Source organism: Pundamilia nyererei, unplaced genomic scaffold (assembly GCF_000239375.1).
Source record: "Pundamilia nyererei isolate P.nyererei 1_Seehausen unplaced genomic scaffold, PunNye1.0 scaffold00069, whole genome shotgun sequence".
Lineage (NCBI taxonomy): Eukaryota > Metazoa > Chordata > Actinopteri > Cichliformes > Cichlidae > Pundamilia > Pundamilia nyererei.
The window spans coordinates 2,551,206-2,560,159 of NW_005187470.1; the positions used below are offsets into that span (position 1 = coordinate 2,551,206).

General features: G+C 41.2%; 2 protein-coding genes across 6 annotated transcripts in view; one reads left to right on the top strand and one right to left on the bottom strand.

The window, feature by feature from the left end:
• Positions 1 to 7,683, bottom strand: part of insyn2a (inhibitory synaptic factor 2A) — a 32,598-nt gene extending 24,915 nt beyond the window's left edge. For both annotated transcript variants that reach the window (XM_005736497.1, XM_005736498.1), the window contains exon 1: positions 7,404 to 7,683. The gene's annotated coding sequence lies outside the window, so the exon portion shown is untranslated. The remainder of the gene's footprint in view (positions 1 to 7,403) is intronic.
• The window catches only part of dock1 (dedicator of cytokinesis 1), a 195,263-nt gene that overhangs the window by 115,084 nt on the left and 71,225 nt on the right, over positions 1 to 8,954 (top strand). The gene's annotated exons all lie outside the window — the stretch shown is intronic.

Consider the following 8,954-nt stretch of genomic DNA (forward strand, 5'->3'; position numbering starts at 1 on the left):
AATATTTTTCCAGTATGTGGAAAGAAGAAATGATCAAGAAGAAGCCAGGGAGATCTTTGTTCAGTTACCAATGGAAACAAGTGTTACACTTGTTATCACAAAATGTCCAATTATAGCAAGTGTAAATCACATAAAGGCTCCTGACCCCTTTGCCATGAGGCTGATTGAGCTGTGAACATTCAGGAAGTTACAGGAATGTAAAGTGGAAGAATCAGTACAGCACCTCCCGGTGAATTATTTCCTCTCGTTATTACCCTGTTTATCCCACATTTAAAACCAGCAACTGAACAAAGGCAGATAATATTTTTTTAAATTCTTTTGACTACTTGCCATGTTACATTTATTCCCAGAATATCTGTTTGCTCGCTTGGCTGTGTTCCATCACTGTCAAGAGACCTCTCCATGTTTGTTCAGTGGATGACATTTTCAAAGAGAGTTTAAATCGCTAACCTACATTCCCTCTCTCCAAATGAGGTCAATAAATACTTCGGTGGTATTAGCTAGGTCTAAATTAAACATTATATTTAATATGTGCAAATTTATGTATGATTACATTTCAAGATGTCACCCTGTTCTGAGCCATTAGGTAGGAATGTAGTTTGTCAGCACAAACAGCAACAGTCTTGCTTCTCTATTACTCTCTATTCCTCCTTTCCTATGCGGCGGCATGACAACGTGTACAGTTTTGTGATATTGTCTCATGTTCACATTTACATTTGATCGTATTTGACATGTCAGCACCGTAGGATGAATGATGTCTTCCTGGCTCCCCGTATCTGATTTGTTACCCATTGGGTGCAGACACGGGCAGCAGCACTCGTATCTCCCCTCCAGCTGCAACACCACCCTCTGGCCTTTTGCATAAACAGGATGATTCAGCATGCAAGGCTGTGACAACTCATATGGTGGCCCTGGTCCTTTTTTTCTATTTAGAAGCTACTTGGTGAAGTGAAGTGACCCACAATTTTCTACCCAGACCCCCCCACCCAAAAAAAATAATCAAAAACCCAGACCTCACAAGGTCACATGCGCATAGCAAAGCACACTGACATTTTAATACTTGACCTGGTTTTAGCAGCGCCGCTGTCATAGCTGTCACGCTGGCCCTTTAGGTCACCATTTGGAATTTCTAGGGACACAATCACATTTGGCTAAAAGCGAGCCCGTTGAGCATTGCTAGTCTGGGGGCGATATTCTTCCGTTTAACAATTATATTAAGTTCTGTAATGGTTCGAGGACAAGCCAGGTTACTGCAGTAATGCAATTCATTATCGTGGTATGATAGAAGAAGTTAGATAGAAGATAGAAGAAGAGAAGTGGTGCGCTCAGAGCACGTCCTCGCTTACACAGTGCACCTTACATTAAATGGAACCCCAATATTTGCCCTATTTAAAACTTTATACAAGTCACTTATTTGATGAATGGCAGCCTCCTAATTTTGCTTTTGCTCTCTGGGAGGACATCTTAAAAGGTGGAAATTTCCGTGTCCTGACTCAGCCTGGGGATTGAATGTTTACCCTAACTTCGAGCCTGACTAATTTTGTTTTATCGCTTCTGCTCTACTGACAGGAAAATTCATTAATATGGTATGCATCACAAAACCGGTGAATCGATTGAACGCTGGAAATGCGGCTATACATGTCAATTAGCTGCAGCAATGTAAGCATCCTATCTCGTTTAAGCATTTAATGGTATGTTTCTATTTTAGGGATTTCCAATCGTGCAGCTGAAACATACGCTCAGCAGAGAATAAAAATATTTTCCTGGCAGCTTGGAACAAGTAGTACAACTCTAAGCTATTTACTCATACAGTAAATGACTATATCCTTTTACTCTGAGACGGTGGGGCTTTTTAGAGCACTTAGTTTCAATTCTGAGAAATATTGATGTCTCCAGTACAGTGATATTTTTTGTAAAGTATGCTTCCCTGTATGTAGCATTGATCTAGGAAAGGCTTGCTCATTTTGGGGTGAACTTGCATACACAGACTCAGCCCTCCACCCCATTCAGGACCTTTGGGATGAACTGGAACGCCATCTGCGAGCCAGGCCTTGTCACCCAAGCAACATCAGTGGCTGACCTTGCTAGAGCTCCCACAGCTGAATGACTGTTTATTCCTCCAGCCAGCTTTCCACATTTTATAAAAAAGCCTTCCCAGAATATCAATAATAGTACTTTTTATGTACATATTAATGTATATAGCTGTGTGCTTTGTGAGTTTTTCAGACTGTATGAGCTTGAAGTTTGGTATTGAATTGCACTGCAGTTTTACACTATTAAAAGTCATTGTGATCTCAGAGGCTGCTGAATGAGTGGCAGTATCATCACAGTCATGGACATTTTCAACTCTTTAATCTAGTTCCATCTACTCCTGCTTTGTTTCCCTCTTTTCCCCCCTCCACTGTCATAATTATACAGGGCTTAGTGGTGTTTTGCAAATTCTTTGATCTGCCTCTTAAGAGCAGACGGATTACGCAGTAAAAAGATTGTACTGGTAAGGTTATTTGACAGTGTGGGTTTATTGCTGGGTTATTATTTTCTGTCTCTTTGTGCCGTGTCATGTGAGCAGGCTTGGCTGTACCCTTGTTCATAGAGTGGGATGTGAGGAGGATTGACGGCTGGGTGTTTTGACAGTAAGTTGGTATTGAGGGAAAATATTAGGGAAGTGCATTTTCCTGGCATCACATGCAGGAAATCCTTTGTAAGTAAACAGTAGTTTACTGCTGTGGCATTGCACTGGAAATGGCTGGATTTTATGGGATTGGTTTCAGGCATGTTTAATTCAATGATGCTTCCTTCCATTAGTTTTTTTTCTACATTAGTTATTATCTATATTATTATTTCAGCAATGAATAAATACTATCTGTAGAATATCTTAAAGCGTAATATAAAGGCATATTTTCACTCCTGGTTACAAATCATGTTGAGTTTAAGGAGAACTAAAATTACACCCATCATCTTGGATAACATAGCTTGGCTTAAAACCAGATCTTCTTAAAGTGGACCGCAAGCCAAATGGCTGATTTAAAATGATTTAGCTTACTCCAATAGCGATGATAATAATATCTTAACTGCAGTATTTGTTTCGATGCCAGAATCCTGAAATTGTGACCGAACCAATCCAGATTTGCTGTTGATCCACGCTGATCACAATATCCTTATTTTATATTTCTGCAATAAAAAAAGCTATGTTTGCAATACATATGTTATTTTTATGCATTGAGGTTTTTATTTCTTCCACTTAATGATCCCAAAGTAAACCATGTGTAAGTAAGACATTATATACACATGGTTTAAGTACGGTGCTAGGAATAACTCTCACAAAAGAACATAGTGTACTCTATGCTGGCCTGCTGCTTATGCGGATCTTCTTATCCTCGGCCTGTAGCCCCCAGACTTTGTATCCTAATTATTTTTTACGCACTCTGTCCCTGCTGAATTGTACTTAGTTGGCTTTGCGTGGTGCACACTCAGGTAGGACCTTGATTAATTCTCAGAAAGTCTGTCTGTACGTCACAGGCTACTCTAGAGGGAGATCAGACCTCAGGATCTATGCTGCAGAGACTGCCCGGCCTAATCACAATACATCATTGCCTCATCACCTTTTTTTCTTTACCACCTTTCTGCAGAACATTAGATCTCTTTTTTTGTCTTCATCCCCCTTTTTTGTACTCGTCTTCTCGTTGCTTTCTCTGTGTGTTTTTCTGTCTCTTTGCCTTCTAGACTGAGGTTTCAAAACTGATGGGTAACTAGAGAACTCCCCTGCTGCTTTCACATTCCTCATTGTCATCCCTAGCAAAGAAAAAAATACCCACACATATACGCAGCTACACATGAAGATGGAAAAGACGAGAAGAAACAGGTGCAGATAGAAAGAACATGGGGCTTATACTCGGTTCGGATATTGCAGATTGAACGTGGGTAAAATAGAGACAGAAATGAAAGGGGAAGATGAAACCATGGAGAAAGATCCATCAAGAAGAATAGTCAGAAACCACAGAGGAAACAACAGCTAAAGCCATTCTGTCTTGTGTCATTTGGTCAGCTCAACTGAATCTTAAAAATATTGTGACGACAGTAACATCAAAGCAGTGTCACAGAAAGTGAAACTTGATATGTTCTTTGAAGAAAGTTTTATGTTTTATGGATTTTCACATAAAAAAGAAGGTTTTGTGAGGGTATATTTCACAGCACTGACGTGTGATGAGGCAAACAAGTTGGTTTGAGTGACAGAGTAAATAACTATTAAGGTAATGACTAAATACTTGGGACATTTGTGGTTTTGCTAACTGTTCTGGATACAGCAGGAACTGTGCATACGATCTTTTGACAGATGTTAGCTGGTGAACAGAAACCTTTTTAACAACAAAACCTAAAATGTTTACAACACATTTGCTTACCTTTTCTTATAAAGGTCAAAATTTGGGGCTTTTATGTAAATGAAAATTTAATATCTGGATTTTGGGATGTTGGTCAAACCTGTTTTACACCAGATAAAAACAAGAGAAGGTAATTTCTCATAATTAGTAGACTTGTTAATTAAATATGAACTTTATCCATATAATATATAAATACATATACAAATTTATATACTTTTTCTAAGGGAAAGTCCTTGCTGATTTCAGCAAAACAATGCCGAGTTTCATTTGGCGTGCATTACAACACCATGGTCTGTTAGTGTTACTGGCCTCGAATCCAGACGCGTCACACAATAATTAAAGTTATGAAAAAGTTATGACAAAATGATGAACGAGACCCCAAACTTTTGAGAAAATCTGATATCAGGAGAAAACAGGAAAATATTTCTCTTTCAGAGGGTCTTCTCAGTTCTCAAGCTCTTACAAAACACTGTCAAGAAGAAGAGGTGATGTAACACAGTAGTAAACATGGCCTTGTCCCAGCTTCTTCTTTCTTTTAGCATGCCACTGGCAACAAATTCAAAAGGCTATATTTAAAAAAAACAATAAAATGTTCTAATATTTGGTGTGTTGTCTTCCACTATTTTCAGGTTTTACATGATTTGTAAATCACTGTAGTTCCCCCACTGATCACCATAGTGAATAACATTCCTCGTCTTGTTACAGTACAGTGTTATACTGGGAAACATTGATCCTGGCAGTGGATAGCACTTTGACACATACCACTCATGCAGACATCACCCATCATAGACTCAGCACATCCCCAGCTGCTGAGTGGGCCTTCAAACTGTAGAGTTTCCAATAACACTGAACATTTCCTACCCCAAGAGGTGCCCTTTTAAATCCCTGAGGAGGTGAAGCTGTAATTGGTAGAACAAGGGGCAGCTACACAATATTTAGTTGTTGGTTTTAAAGTTTTGTCTCATTTTTTGCCTCAAAAAATCAAAAAACTCCTCTTCTCCTGCAGATGAATAGGAAAGCACATGTTTCACGCACACATACACTTGCAGCAACACTTAGGTGAGATCAGGTGTGAAGTGCCTCCATCTGTATTCATGTGATGTACAAAGTCAGCCACACATATCTACACACGGTCCCATCTTCAGCGACACACACACACAGTTCACCCAAACTGCATTACGTTGCTGTGGTCCTCCCAGTGAAAATACTCATTCTTAATGAATAATCCTATTAGCACATGAAAGGTAACATCTGGCTTGTTCCAAAAGCAGTCATTCTTTTATAGGAGAGTCATTTGTTTTCTGGATGAATGAGTACCCCTCCCAGTGAGCGGGGTGATGGGAGGTGAATGCACACTTCACCACTCGTTTGGAAACGCGTGTACTTTTTGCAGGCCACCTCTAATGTTTTTTGTTTTGTGTTTTTCCCCTCCCTTGCCATTTCTCCCTTTCTGTGTGCACACGTAAAAGCTTTAACTTTGTTCCAGCTTTAAATCTCCAGGAACCTCTCTGCATTTGCACTGATAGGACATAGGTGATGGCCTGAGCGTACTCCTGTCTCGTGTGTTTACATGTGGCAGTTGTCCCTCTTTCTTTTTCTCTGTAGTATTAGAAGGTGAAGTGTTGCTTGATGTCTCCTAGAAATAAAGACTAGCTTTGAAGCGTTTGGCCATCGCATCCATTACTCCTAGACTGTCTTCCCCCTAGGTCTCATAAAGACATCAAGCGTCAAGGTTAAAGTAAGACAGCCAGTTAAAGTAATCATATCTTTTTGCTTTTTTTGGACTCTCACCTTTATTCCTACCCTGTAATTTCATATAATGGAATTATAAAAGCAAAGAGAAATTCAATATCCTCTCCTGCCTTATTCTGCTATTCCTTACAGACAGTCTCTTTCCCCCTCGCTCTATATCTCTTTCTCTTTCTCCATCCATCTTTATCTGTTTCCCTCTGTCTTCTTCTTAGTGTCTGCTGAAAGTGAAATAGAGCATACAGGAGATTGTATCAGAGCGCTGATGTGAGCTGTGGTTAAAGGGGAGACGGAGAGCGATAGCAAGAGGTTTGTAGGAATGAGTGGGACTGACATGCGTTTTGTGTGGCAACTGAAGGACAGTTGAGATGTGAGGGCTCTTGGCAGCCCTTGTTCCCTCTCACCCCCTAAACACCGGCAACCCAGTGCCAGCATCTTATCACCCCACACACACAAATGCACCAATAATCTTTAAGGAGATGGTGACTTCACCAACTCCATTAATCTAGATTAGTGTCCATTGGAGGTCCTTCATCAGATGCAGCCAGCTGTGTGATGCCCAGCTTTCACTACATGTTTCTCCGTGCTGCATGCTCCCTGCTTTTAAAACACTGCTGCAGCCAAACGTGGGAAAGCAGCTTAATGCAATAATTCACAAATTCTTAATTTGAACATCGATATCGGCGTGTTTTATGTAACTCAGCTCACTTAGCTGAGAGGAAATGCAGCATCATGCAATTCCTCATACGCAAGCACTGTTTTAGCTTTGTATGCCGCTTCAGTCAGGTAAAATGTGGATCAAAATCCTCTTGGAAATGAAAAACTGACCTTCGAGATCTGATAAATGTCAGCAAGCATTGGCATTTAGTCCACCCCCTCCCCTCCCTCCAGACGCAAAATTAAGCAATAGTTCAAATATTTTCATGTGTAAAGTTTTCCGAAGTGAGTAAATTGTCTGTTAAAGTCAGCACCAGCACATTCCATAAGCGCTCCCTGAATTTTCCCTTCACCCGAGCAGAGGCATCTGAGTGTAAAATCCATCTGAGATTTACCTCCTTTCATCTGTCACCCAGATTTGATATTTAATCATCTGACTAAAGAGAACATTTTGACTGAAAATATTCCTTATGGCTTATCCAGGGCTCAGTTCCTCTGAGCAAGCAGATTTCTTGGATTTCCCACTCCATAGGTTATATGAGCAGACTTCCCCCCCTTTCAGATGCAGACTAAGAGGTGAAATGGAGGAGAGGACAAGAGCAGAGAAGAGCAACTTACCTCAGACTGTGAATTACTGACGTAAAGGATGTGATAGCCTAGATCCCTGGTTATGCCCATGCATGCCTGTTTCCTCAGTAGATCAGAAGCGAGCTGGAAGAGGAGGCTATGCCATGGCAGAAGTTAAAGAGGACAGTCAGGCAGTGGCACGCAGGTGGAGCAGGGGCAGCAGTAGTTGAGAGTAGTTGTTGCACATCGGCGTCTATGATCCAGTAGCGTGAGCCTCCTCTAAGCCCGAGACAGAGTCAACACTCCCCCTCTTTCTTTTTTTTTTCTCCCCTTCTCTCCACCCGGTCTCTTTTCGTCTTCTTCCCTTTCTCCACACGGTGTCGGCAGGGGCTTTCACTCACTCACACATGCACACACTCACACACGAGCAGGCACACACATACTGTGGCTGAACTCCGGACGGCTCAGCGACGGAGCCCACGCAGGCTGAATATCCCCATCGTGCCGCCGCAGTTCTGCTCTCTGGCTTTCTCCTCTATTCTGTTTGTCTGCCTCTGAGCCTGTGTGTGTGTGTGTGTATGAATGTGTGTGTGAGTGAGAGAGTGAGTGAGAGACAATGAGAGAGAGAGAGAGAGAGAGAGAGAGATTAAGTGAAAGGGGGAGGGAACATGAGAGCGAAAAAGAGAGATGGAGAGTGCAAAGGGAGGAAGGGAGGTTGCAGTGGAGAAAGTAGAGCTCTAGTTTTGGCTACATCTATCAGGTTCGTGCACCATCCATTTATCTTATAATCTTATAAAGCAGTTATATCAGTGACATCACAAAACCATATGCACATCTTTACCTCATATCCTCGAAGCCTTGCTTTGTTTGTCAGGAGCAGAAATAAATTCCAACTTTGAATGGCTTTGTTGAGGGCCACCTTACCTCACACACAGACCGATGTTTTTGAGATTTGTCATTCTTCACACCTGTGTTTTTGATTCTTTTGAGTTTCTTGGCATCCGTATGTTGATGCTTGTCGTGTGTTACCCTTGAGAGTTTTCTTGCAAGTCCATTCACCTTCTGTCACCTCCCTACAGCTTTTTTTTTCTTTGTGTGAGGGGAAAATTTCATTTGCTTTCCCTCCCTCCGAACTGCCTATTACAGAGCTTCTATTGCCCGTTCCCCTTTCAGGTATTTATCCATCTGTCACAGGAAAATACCAGTTTTCATAAGGGAATATGCAGCTTTATTTAGGCTTAATTGGATCTGTAGTGCATTTTGTATTATTTAGTTACCATAATGGGGAAGGAGGGAAATAATACACTCGGTGAAACCCTGATCATGTAAAAGTGTATCCGTGTATGCTTGGTCGGATGTTTTTGGAGCCATAGCTCATCCTTATTCACTGACAGGGAAAACCCAACTTCTGCTATAAGCCTCAGGTACCATGGTAATGAGCTGCAGCTCTCCAGACAGCAGCTGCTGTGAAGTAAGTGTGCGTGTGTCTGTATGTGTGAGCATTTATATAAATATATATATTACAGGTACCAAAAGCAAATAAAGGGCACACATCTTTCCTTACCAAACAGGGTAAAGAGTCACTTCTTTCTCCGTTCATGC